An 11,679-nucleotide genomic window follows, 5' to 3' on the forward strand; every position below is an offset into this window, starting at 1 on the left:
TTTGCAAGATGCATCAGCACCACGTATAATATGATTCACCAGCCACAAGACAACCAGTCATGCCTGAGATTTCTACAAAATTTTACAATGGTTAAAAATGTCTCCACCGAGGCGTTTGTGTTGGTTTTCCTGAAAGGCATGGGATGGTCGTGCAGCCGATTCTCATAACGTTGGGATTGCTTTCTCTCTCTCTCTCTCTCAGCAGGGTTTTCTTCTGCTTGGCGCCACTTTTCTTTTCTTTTTAATTCCCAGGTCCACAAACAATTTTTAGAGCTTCCAGATGTGAGCTCCTGTCCTCAGAAATTCTTGAAGATTTCTAAATCCTTCTGCGGCACGGGCGCGGCTGTGTCCCAGTCATTCTCAGGGTAAGTTTCGAAGTTGGAAGTGTCGCCGTCGCCAGCTATCTTGAGCACAATGGGAGGCTTCAGTTTTCTCTGCGGAACAGCTTCCCAGTCCACGGAGCAGAACCACCGATGACGTTTCACATCATTCGCCCCGTTCTTCATGTTTCCTAATCGCCTTGTTCTGTCAACCACGAGCAGTTTCTTAATGAGGTCTTTTACATGGAAATCCAAATGTCTGGGGAAATCTATTTTGCCTGCAAGAATCTGATAAATGCCAAACGGGTTATCATCAAAAAACGGGGGAAATCCTGAGAGCATCTCGAATATCAGGATGCCGAGGGCCCACCAGTCCACGGCCCTTCCGTGGCCCTTGCTCTGAATGACTTCGGGGGCCAGGTACTCAGGTGTTCCGCAGACGGTCCAAGTCCTGTCTACCAGCTTCTTGGCGAACCCAAAGTCCGTGAGCTTGATGTGGCCATCCCTATCCAGCAGGATGTTCTCTGGCTTCAAGTCCCTGTAGACAATCTCTTTGTAGTGCAGGTACTCGATGGCACAGATGATCTCTGCAGAGTAGAAGAGCCCCGTGGTGCTGGAGAAGCGCCCCCGGTTGCGCAGGTAGCTGAAGAGCTCGCCGCCCGGCACGTACTCCATGAGCATGTAGAGGAAGCGCTAGGCATGCCACGTCCAGAACAGCCTGATGAGGAACGGGTGGCTGACTTCCTTCAGGACAGACTTCTCATTGTGCACGTGCTGCTCCTGCTTCAGGCAGATGACATCAGGAATGCTCATCACCTTGAGGGCGAAGAAATGCTTGGCTGTCTTCTCCTTCACCACGCGCACCCGCCCGAACGTCCCAGTGCCCACGGTGGCCAGCGTGTCAAAGTCCTGCAGGCTGTACGCAGGCGGCTCCGGCGACCGCGCCTCGGGGCTGGGGCAGAGCGCGGGCACCCCGTCGGGGGTCTCCTCCGCCACCTTGCGGGAGTCGCTCTCCGCCGCGGCCGCCTGGGCCAACCCGGGCGCCTCCATGGGGACGCACTCAGGTACGGGGCACCGGGCCAGGCCGGGGCGCTCGGGGAGCCGGGCTTCCTGGGACGCAGCCTCGGAGGGCGGCGCGGCGGCGGCATCAACAGAGGCTCCCCATGCGCGCCCTCGCCTCCTGGTGCGCGGCCCGGCGCGGGCGACTGAGCGACGGGGACAATGGCTGGGCGGCGCTCACGGCACAAGCAGCAACGGCCCCGGGTGGGAGCAGCCGCCGGCCTCGGGGGGCGAGCACCGAGTGCGGGGAAGGCGGGGGCCGCGGCCCGGGCTGGGGGCGGCGAGGCGGGGGCCCTGCGCATTCCCAGTCTCGCGCCCGCCGCCTCCTCCAGCTCCTGTTATAAACTTTTCTTAATCTAAATTAAAAAACTAACTTTTAACCTAATTATGAACAGATATTGAACGTTATCAATGATTTCTATTGAATTAGTTATTTGGGTTTACTTTTCCTTTAGAATCCATTAACGTAGCAAATTTCATATCTAGATTTTCTGATGTTAAAATCAACTTGATCATGATATAGGTTAAATTCAATTGGCTGACCGGGTGCAGTGGCCCACGCCTATAATCCCAGCACTTTGGGAGGCCGAGGCAGGTGGATCACCTGAGGTCAGGAGTTCAAGACCAGCCTGACTAACGTGGTAAAACCCCGTCTCTACTAAAAATACAAAAATTAGCTGGGAATAGTGGCCGGCGCCTGTAATACCAGCTACTCGGAAGGCTGAGGCAGGAGAATTGCTTGATTCCGGGAAGCAGAGGTTGCAGTGAGTCGAGATCATGCCATTGCACTCCAGCCTGGGTGACAGAGTGAGACTCCGTCTCAAAAAAAGAAAAAGAAAAAAAAAAAATTCAGTTGGCTGGCCGGGCGCAGTGGCTCACACATGTAATCCCAGCACTTTGGGAGGCCAAGGCAGGCGGATCACAAAATCAGGAGATCAAGACCATCCTGGCTAACACAGTGAAACCCCGTCTCTACTAAAAATAATACATACATACATACATACATACATACATACATAAAATTAGCTGGGCATGGTGGCAGGAGCCTGTAGTCTCAGCTACTCTGGAGGCTGAGGCAGGAGAATGGCATGAACCTGGGAGGCGGAGCTTGCAGTGAGTGGAGATCGCGGCACTGCACTCCAGCCTGGGCGACAGTATGAGACTCCATTTCAAAAAAAAAAAAAAGAGGCCGGGCGCGGTGGCTCACGCCTGTAATCCCAGCACTTTGGGAGGCCAAGGCAGGCGGATCACGAAGTCAGGAGATTGAGACCATCCTGGCTAACACGGTGAAACCCCGTCTCTACTAAAAAATAGAAAAAATTAGCTGGGCGTGGTGATGGGTGCCTGTAGTCCCAGCTACTCGGGAGGCTGAGGCAGGAGAATGGCATGAACCCCGGGAGTGGAGTCTGCAGTGAGCCGAGAGATTCCGTCTCAAAAAAAAGAGAAAATCAGTTGTCAGTTGGCTGATATTTTATTTAGGTTTTGTACTTATGTCCATAAGTAAAATTGGCTTATAATTTTCATTTTTATTCCTTGTATTATCCTTATCCATTTTAAGAACTAAGTTTATATTAAATTACTAAAATAAATCTGGCCGCTTTATCTCTTTTTATTCCTCTGAGTTGTTTTAGAACACCTTTTATATAAGATAGAGAAGATTGGTTCATTGAAAGTTTGGTAGAATTTGGAGTGTGGCCCCACATTTTAATTTCTTTTATGGTAATTGAGCTATTGAAGTTTCCAATTTCACTTTGTACCTTTTTATTTATTTCATATTTTCCTAAATTTATCGACTTCATCTATGCTTTCAAATGTATTGGTGGTTAATAATGTCCATTGTGCCTCTCTTTCTGTTTATTCAGTCTGCAGTTGTATAACTTCGTCTGCTCTCTTAAATTCATCATTCTCATTTGAAGTTTATGTATCTTATTAATATATTCATTAAACCAGCTTTTGTCTTTGTTTGTTTGTTTGAAGATGGAGTCTCGCTCTGAAGACGGAGTCTTGCTCTGTCATCCAGGCTTGAGTGCAGTGGTGTGATCTCAGCTCACTGCAACCTCTGCCTCCCAGGCGATTCTCCTGCCTCAGCCTTCCGTGTAGCTGGCATTACAGGCATGTGCCACCATGCCTACCTGGCTAATTTTTGTATTTTTAGTAGAGATGGGGTTTCACCATGTTGATCAGGCTGGTCTTGAACTCCTGACCTGAGGTGATCCACCCGCCTCGGCCTCCCAAAGTGCTCGGATTACAGGTGTGAGACACCACACCCAGCCCAGCTTTTCGTTTCAATAATCTTTTTATTGGTTTTTGTGTACACGACTTCCTTGATTTTTGAGCATTTATTATTTCTGTATTTCGTATTCCTTTGGCTTAACCTGCTCCTTGAATAAACGTCTTAGCTCACTTCTTTCCAATTTTTCTTAAATGTGTTTAAATTATAAATTTTTCTAAATACTCTTCTAGACGTACTCTAACATTTTTGAATAACTTGCAATTCAGGTTTAGTAACTTCTTACACTATTTTCTCTTTAACCCCAAATTTACTTAGTATTGTGGGATTTTCTTTATTTTTGTTTTTAACATTCAGAAAAAATGTTTAGCTCTCTCGTCTTTTTTATTTCCAATTTTATTGCATATCTTCAAAGAGCAATAGATCTGTGCTGTCCAAAATGGCAGCCAGTATAGCCATATGTGTGTACCAAGCACTTGAAGTGTGCCTAGTCTGAATTGAGAAGCGTTGTAAGTGTAAAATACCTCCAAATTATGAAGACAGTGCAAACAATATAAAGTATCTCATTGATAAGTTTGATATTGATTACAAGCTAAAATAAAATATATTGGATATGTTGGGTTAAACAAATATGTTTATGTAATTAATTTCACCTCTTTTAAAAAGTTTTTAAAGTAGAGCGACTAGGCCAGGCGCGGTGGCTTACGCCTGTAATCCTAGCACTTTAGGAGGCCAAGGCAGGCAGATCACAAGGTCAGGAGATTGAGACCATCCTGGCTAACACGGTGAAACCTCGTCTCTACTAAAAAATAGAAAAAATTAGCTGGGCGTGGTGATGGGTGCCTGTAGTCCCAGCTACTTGGGAGGCTGATGCAGGAGAATGGCATGAACCCGGGAGAGGGAGCTTGCAGTGAGCCGAGATTGCGCCACTGCACTCCAGCCTGGGCGACAGAGCGAGACTCCATCTCAAAAAAAAAAAAAAATAGAGCGACTAAAAATTAAAATTACATATGTGGCTTACATTATATTTCTCTCTATATGTAGTGGTATTGATGTATATGAATTATTTTAAATCTCACTGAAGAATCATCTGTATTTTAGCATATGGTCAACTTTCCTGAATAATGCATGTGTGCTAGAAAAGAATGTATATTCTCTGTTTGTTGCATGTAAAGTTGTATGTAGACCTATTATCCTGAGATTCATAATCCTGTTATTGAAACTCCTAAAGCTCTCCTTCCTTTTGTCTTCTTGATATATTGGTTTTTCAGAGGATTATGTAAAATTTTCCTACTACAGTTATTGATTTTTCTTTCAGTCATTATACCTTCTTGATGTCACATTCCTTTTATAAGTTTATAATGTGTCCAGACAAGGTGTTGTAGATTTATTTTTCCTTGTTCCTTCCTGCTGATTACTATGAACACTAGAAATAACAAACAAGAACTCTGACAGGTAGATAAAGGAAATTGGACTGGGTAGACAGGGACCCCAGGACTGGAGGCACATCATGTTAGTGGGGCATCTCATAACCCCAAGCCTCGCAATAGAAGATGGCCCACGTAGACTTATTCCTCCCCTTGTGGAACAAGGGCCCCACTAACAACACCAGGTAAGCCTGGAGGGATTGACTGGAAACCCCACTAACCATAAGCAGCTAGAGGGGATTCCATCAGGCCTGAGACTCTCCTCTCCCATCTAGAGCAATAGGTGGAAGGGCAGTACCATCACAGGGGACCTGCCACAGCAATCACAAGCCCAATTAGACCTGGGAATTCCCATTCTCCCACCCCAAACACACACACACACACACACACACCCCTAGAGACACCAGGTGGTTGGTTAGTACAGGCAGGTGGAAATCCCACCATATAGAGATAGAAGACTCCACACAGGAAGCACTCTACTTCCATGTGGACTGGAGAATCCCTTTCCTCACCTTGGCCCAGACTGGGCAACCTCTTTCCACTCATTCAGGCAACATCAGCAGGGATCAGTAGATAACCCAGAGCAGACCAAAGTAGTGCCACAAAGGCTCTGAACACTAAATAGTCACTGGAAGCACAGCCCACCACAAAAAGTAGACCAAGGCCTGTATACTATATACTAAACCTAAATAAATCTTCTAAAAAATGAAAGATTTAAATAGAACCCAAAGTCTCTTACTATCCAGAAATCAATCCAAAAGTACCCATCATCCCAAGAAATAGGAAGATCACAGCTTGAAAAACAAAAGACAATCAACTAATGCTTATACTGAGAAGAATCAGATTCTGGAATCATCTTATTAGGATTTAAAGCAGCCATCATAAAAAACAGTTTCAATAAGAAATTACAAATTTTCTTGCCGGGCGCGGTGGCTCACGCTTGTAATCCCAGCACTTTGGGAGGCCGAAGCGGGTGGATCACGAGGTCAGGAGATCGAAACCATGGTGAAACCCCGTCTCTACTAAAAATACAAAAAAAAAATTAGCCGGGCGTGGTGGCGGGCCCCTGTAGTCCCAGCTACTCGGAGAGGCTGAGGCAGGAGAATGGCGTGAACCCAGGAGGCGGAGCTTGCAGTGAGCCAAGATTGCGCCACTGCACTCCAGCCTGGGCGACAGAGCGAGACTCTGTCTCAAAAAAAAAAAAAAAGAAATTACAAATTTTCTTAAAACAGATGAAAAAATAAAAAATCTTAGCAAATAAATATGTTATAAAAAAGAACCAAAATAAAATTGTGAAATTAAAAATATACAATTACTAAAATATTTAAAACTCACTGGATGGGCTTGATAGTAGAGTGGAGATGACAAATAATAGAACCAGGGAACTTGAGGAGAGATCACTATAATTTACCCAATCTGAACAACAAAAAGAAAGTGGACTAAAAATAAACGAACACAGCCTCTGGACCTTTCTTTGGAACAATGACAAAAGATCCAGCAATCTTAACATCAGAGTCCCAGGAGAGAAAAAAAGAGTAGGACTGAGAATATTTAAAGAAATAGCAGAAAATAATTTCCCAAATCTGGTTTATGTTCCAAATTATGAAAGACATATACTTACAGATTCAAGAAGCTGAACGAACCCCAAATAAAGTCAAATAAATTCCTACCAAGATACATCATAATTAAAATGCTACAAACTAAAGATAAAAAAAATTATTAACAGCAGCAGACAGAAATGTTTCCATTACATCCAGAGGAACACCAATTTGATGACACCAGGTTTCATGTTTGAAATCATGAAGGCCAGAAACAAATAACACATTCTTCAAGTGCTGTCAACTTGAAGAAAAAAAGAAAAGGGGCTGCAAACTGTGAATTGAATCCAGTGAAATTATCCTTCAGGAATGAAGAGGAAATCCAATCATTCTCAAGTGTATGTAAACTACAAGAATTTGTTGCTATCAGATTTAGCCTTAAGGAATGGCTAAAGGAAATTCTCTAAACAAAAAGAATATAATAAATGAAAGTGTCATGGAGTATCGGGAAGCAAGGAAGGAACAATAGAAAAAGTAAAAATATGGTCAAATACAATAGGTCATACCTCTTCTTGAATTTTACAAAATAATGTCCATTTTTTGTCCATTATAATGTTTTTTTAATCTTGAGTTTAATTTTTATTTTTTTTGAGATGGAGTCTCGCTCTGTTGCCTAGGCTGGAGTGCAGTGGTACAATCTCAGCTCACTGCAACCTCCGCCTCCCAGGTTCAAGCAATTCTCCTGCCTCAGCCTCCCAAGTAGTGGGGACTACAGGCACCCACCACCACGCCCAGCTAATTTTTGTATTTTTAGTAGAGACGGGGGTTTCACTATGTTGGCCAGGCTGATCTCAAACTCCTGACCTTGTGATCCTCCCATCTCAGCCTCTCAAAGTGCTGGGATTACAGGTGTGAGCCACTGCACCCGGCCAAATTTAATTTTATTAATAATAACATTGTTATCTGGCTATTTTTTGTTCATATTAGCCTGGTTTATGTTTTGTAATAACTTGGATTTTAATATTTTTTGTTTTGCTTGAATTCCAATGTATGTTTTGTAAAAAAACATATTGCTGCATTTTGTTTATTTTTACTTATTAGTTTTTTTGTCTTTTTTTGAGACAGAGTCTCGCTCTGTCACCAGGCTGGAGTGCAGTGGCACCATCTCACCTCACTGCAACCTCCACCTCCCGGGTTCAAGTGATTCTCCTGCCTCAGCCTCCTGAGTAGCTGGGACTACAGGCGCCCACCACCATGCCTGGCTAATTTTTGTATTTTTAGTAGAGACAGGGTTTCACCATGTTGGCCAGGATGGTCTTGATCTCTTGATCTTGTGATCCACCCTCCTCGGCCTCCCGAAGTGCTGGGATTACAGGCGTGAGCCACTGTGTCTGGCCCTACTTACTAGTTTTTAATCCAAATGGAGATTTTCAGCCTTTTGATAGATAAGTTTGACATATTTACATTTATTGTGATAAATTATATAATAGGTCTTATATTGTGTTTTCTTTTCTTTTTTTGAGACAGGGTTGTGTTTTCTCTTTTCCATACTTTCTGTTTCTTTTATTCCTCTTCTCTCAGTTTCCATGGAATAATCACTTTTTTTCTTTTTTCTTTTTTTCTTTTTTTTTTTTTTTGAGATGGAGTTTTGCTCTTGTTGCCCAGGCCGGAGTGCAACGGCGCAATCTCGGCTCACTGCGACCTCTGCCTCCCAGGTTCAAGTGATTTTCCTGTCTCAGCCTTCCAAGTAGCCGGGATTACAGGCATGCACCACCATGCCTGGCTAGTTTTGTATTTTTAGTAGAGACGGAGTTTCTGCATGTTGATCAGGCTAGTCTCAAACTCCCAACCTCAGGTGATACACCCGCCTTGGCCTCCCAAAGTGCTGGGATTACAGGCGTGAGCCACTGCACCCGGCCAGTCACTTCTTTTCTTATGCTTTGAATATTATACATCATATTTTTATTCTCCTGGTGCTTGTACCTAACTTATTAAAACCCACACCTATGTTTCTTCCCAACCTCCCATCTATTTTTTATGGTTGTGAATGTGTATTCTTTTAAGCTGATCAGCCCAGGATACTATATACAGCAAAACTATTTTTCTTTCTTTCTTTTTTTTTTTGAGACAGAGTCTCACTCTGTTGCCCAGGCTGGAGTGCAGTGGCATGATCTCGGCTCACTGCAACCTCTGCCTCCCGGGCTCAAGCAATTCTCCTGCCTCAGCCTCCCGAGTAGCTGGGATTACAGGCATGTGCCACCATGCCTGGCTAATTTTTGTATTTTTAGTAGAGACAGGGTTTTGCCATGTTGGTCAGGCTGGTCTTAAACTCCTGACCTTAGGTGATCCACCCACCTCAGCCTCCCAAAGTGCTGGGATTATGTGAGCCACTGCACCTGGCCAATGTTTTTTGGTTTTGTTTGTTTATTTGTTTGTTTGCTTTGTATTTTTAGTAGAGATGGGGTTTCACCGTATTGGCCAGGCTGGTCTTGAACTCGTGACCTCAAGTGATCCACCCACCTTAACCTCCCAAAATGCTGGGATTATAGGTGTGAGCCACCACACCCAGCCTAAAAACTAAAAATAGAACTACCATATGATTCAGCAATCCCATGACTGAGCGTTTATCCAAAGGAAAGGAAATTGGTATATCACAGGGATACATGCACTTCCATGTTTATTGCAGCCATATTCACAATTGCAACTTAAGTGTCCATCAATGGATGAATGGATAAAGAAAATGTGGTATATATACATAATGCAACAATATTTGGCCATAATAAAAAATGAAATACTATCATTTGCAGCAAGATGGATGTAACTGAAGATCATCATCTTAAGTGAAATAAACCAGGCATAAAAAGACAAGTACTACATGTTCTCAGCCGTATGTGGTAGCCAATAAAGTTCATCTTATGGAGGTAGAGAATAGAGTGATGATTGCCAGAGGCTGGGAAGGATGTGGAGGGTGATGAAAAGGGGTTGGTTAACAGGTACAAACACACAGTTAGATGGAAGGAATAAGTTAGAATCTTTAATAACACAGTTAACAACAATATATTGTACATTTCAAAATCACTAGAAAAGAACATTTCAAATTTCCCCAACACAAAGAAATGATAAATGTTGAAGGTGATGGATATCCCAAATGCCCTGACTTGATTATTACATGTATTATGCATGTATCAAAATATCACATGTACCCCATAAATATGTACAAACATTATTTATCAATATTACATTTTCTTCTTGTAATCAGTCCTGCTATTGACAAATCAGATTTATTTATTTAATTATTATTTGTTGAAAAGCCACAAAATGCCAGGCACTGTTTTTTTTCACATTGATACTTTTTTTTTCTTCTCAACAATCAAAATACAAAGTTAAACACAATCGAGCCATTGTTTTGGTTATGCATAATGTGTATGCCTCCAAAAACAGAAGAAAAATAGGAAGAAGTACCCTCACTAAAGGTTCCCTGACAAGTCTTCCGGCAGATCCAACGAAGGGAGACTCAGGAGAAATCACACTTAGAAAGCTGCCCAATGAGGTATTTATGCAAAAAGAGTGGTTCTGGAATTAAGAACACACTTTTATATTTCTGTATTTCTCAAAGAGATCAGAAAAGTAAATCACACACATTGAATTTTATTATTTTCTAAAAGAGGCCTCTGCCCCTTTAGAAAAATGAAATGAGGGGAGACAGCCCATGGTGGGGGTTTTCATTGGAAGAAGTCCTTGGCCAGAAACTGTCCTGAATGTTTAACTTCTGCCTTTCAGGAGAGAGGTCTGAATTTTATCATCTGGGGGGTGGGATGAAGGTTGGGGACTGACCAAACGCTTAGGCTTGGTCAGGTGACAACACAAACCAAGGTGTTGCTCAGGCTCCATAGCTGTGGATGGCTTTTAGGGTGTCAGATGTTTGGGGAGACAGAGGAAACAGAGCACTGCAAAGATACTTTATTCCCATCTACACCCTGAACGAATATGCTGGAAGTATTCAGCTTCAGGTCATGAATTTGACCTGCTGTAGAGGTGTAGGTTTTTTTTTTTTTTTTTTTTTTTTTTTTGAGATAGGGTCTCACTCTGTCCCCAGGCTGGAGTGCAGTGGCGCGATCGTAGCTCACTGCAAGCTCTGCCTCCCGGGTTCACGCCATTCTCCTGCCTCAGCCTCCGGAGTAGCTGGGACTACAGGCGCCCACCACCATGCCCGGCTAATTTTTTGTATTTTTAGTAGAGACGGGGTTTCACCATGTTAGCTAGGATGGTCTCGTTCTCCTGACCTTGTGATCTGCCCGCCTCGGCCTCCCAAAGTGCTGGAATTACAGGCGTGAGCCACTGCGCCCGGCCAAGGTATAGGTTTTTTCAGGTTCTCTCATCAGCAACCCACCGGAAGGTAAGTGTGGGGAATGCACCAGTTAGTTCCCACTGTCTGGGCTGATGGAGATCTGACACTACCTGGTACTATTCCAGGCACTGTTTTTAACACTGAGGATTTTTTTTAAAATTGTGATTGTTTTCTTTTGTAGGTGATCTATATTTTGTTTCTGGAAGGCTTTAGAATTTCTCCATTAGATTTCACTGTAATATGTGGTGTCTTTTCATAATTTTGTTTGACTCTCTATGAATACTTTTGATATGAAGTCTTTAATTTTTTTATTTTTCCATAATTCTTGATTATTTCTTAAAATAGTTCCTCCTCTCTGTTTTTCTTTCCTTCTGGATTCTCATAAAATCTAGTCAGCCTCCGTACTGCTTAACATTTCTTTCATATTTTTCAACTGTTTCTCCCTTCCTGATATCTTCTGGAAGTGTAGTGTTCCCTAGCCTGATATTGTAGCCTCACTAGAATATTCTAGATATTCACTTTTCAATTTTACACATTCTGCTATCCAATATAGTATTAACCATCATATTTTGACACAGTTTTGTTGTTTTTATTTTTATGACAAGTTCTTGCTTGATATTTCCTGTATCCTCCTTTATCATTCTTAGGATAGCTTTTTAAAAGTACATGTACAGGCCACACACCTCCTAGGACCCACTGTGCCATTTGTCTTCCTGTGGGTTTCAAATCAACTTTTCAATAGTTGCTCAATCCAACA

General features: G+C 43.0%; 1 pseudogene; it reads right to left on the reverse strand.

Moving 5' to 3' along the window:
* Window positions 1–296: 296 nt before the first annotated feature.
* On the reverse strand, window positions 297–10,465 carry LOC100592070 (annotated as a pseudogene).
* Between the last annotated feature and the right edge of the window lie 1,214 nt (window positions 10,466–11,679).

This window comes from Nomascus leucogenys, chromosome 19 (genome assembly GCF_006542625.1).
Source record: "Nomascus leucogenys isolate Asia chromosome 19, Asia_NLE_v1, whole genome shotgun sequence".
In the NCBI taxonomy this organism is placed as follows: domain Eukaryota; kingdom Metazoa; phylum Chordata; class Mammalia; order Primates; family Hylobatidae; genus Nomascus; species Nomascus leucogenys.